The sequence below is a fragment of the Ictidomys tridecemlineatus genome, chromosome 2 (genome assembly GCF_052094955.1).
Source record: "Ictidomys tridecemlineatus isolate mIctTri1 chromosome 2, mIctTri1.hap1, whole genome shotgun sequence".
In the NCBI taxonomy this organism is placed as follows: Eukaryota; Metazoa; Chordata; class Mammalia; order Rodentia; family Sciuridae; genus Ictidomys; species Ictidomys tridecemlineatus.
The window spans coordinates 40,880,689-40,881,918 of record NC_135478.1 but is presented as its reverse complement, the minus strand read 5'-3'; positions in this window follow the sequence as shown (position 1 = coordinate 40,881,918).

The window sequence follows — 1,230 nt, the reverse complement described above, 5'->3', positions numbered from 1 at the left end:
AATGTTGAAGATCTACAGGAATAAAACTACAAAAATTTATTATGGATTTCAAAGAAGACATGAATAAATGGAGAGAAACACTCTACTGTGATCCATTTTGTTTGCTGAGAACTTGTAAGGCTGTCGTTTTTGAATGGGGCCCAGAGCAACGTAATCTAGTACCAATAATGAACACAGATGCAAAAATCCTAAGCAAAACAAAATCAAATCAAGTTCAGCAGCATATTAAAAGAGTAACACATCTGAATCAAATAGGGATGCAAAGATTAGTAAAACCTCAGGGTAGAAGACTTGTCTGTCTTGTTCTCATTTTTATTCTCTGCATTTATCAGAGTTCCTGGTTCGTAATAGGTGCTCAATAAATATGTATTGAGTGAACAAATATAATGTAATCATTTAATTTATTTTGCTACATTAACTGATTAAAGGATAAAATCCACATCACATCTTAATGATGCCAAAAGGTATTTGATAAATTCAACATCCACTTTTTATCAGATACCAAGAAAGCTGGAAATAGAATGAAATCTTATCTTCTTAAAGTTCTCTATCACAAACTCACAGCTAGTGTTATACTTAGTAATGAAACATAAGAGCAAGCAAAATGAGTCTTCTACCCCCTTGTCTTGTGAAAACTTTACTGAAAGTTTTAGTCAATGAAACAATAAATAAAAACTAAAAAAATAACTGTGAATTGGAGAAGAGACAAAATAGTCATTATTTACAGATGATGCCCTTACCAGAGCCAGAAGATCCTGGCACCCTGGTCATAGACTTTATTCCTGATTTAGACTCCACTCAATATTGTGAGAAATACATGCTTATTATTTTAAGTTGCTCACTCTTCAATATTTTGTTATAGCAACCTGATCAAACTAATACAGATAAAGAGATTGGATCCAAGATCAACATACACAAATCCATAGCTTTTCCATGTTCTAGCAATAACTAAATAAAACTTTGATAATTATTTATTCACCATTTTAACAAAACAATTAAAATTTCAGGAATAAAAGAAATTTGCAAGACATAGATGAAATAATATCATAAAACTTTATAGAAGCCCTGAGTAAATGAAATGGATACCATGTTCCTGGATTGTTATCACTGACTTATAATTTCTTTATAAATTCATTTAAATTTTACTTGAAATTCCTATACTTAACAATCCACTTTCAAACTTGGGAGAGAAGAGAAATGTCATGACATTTTTAATAAGAATATGGAAAA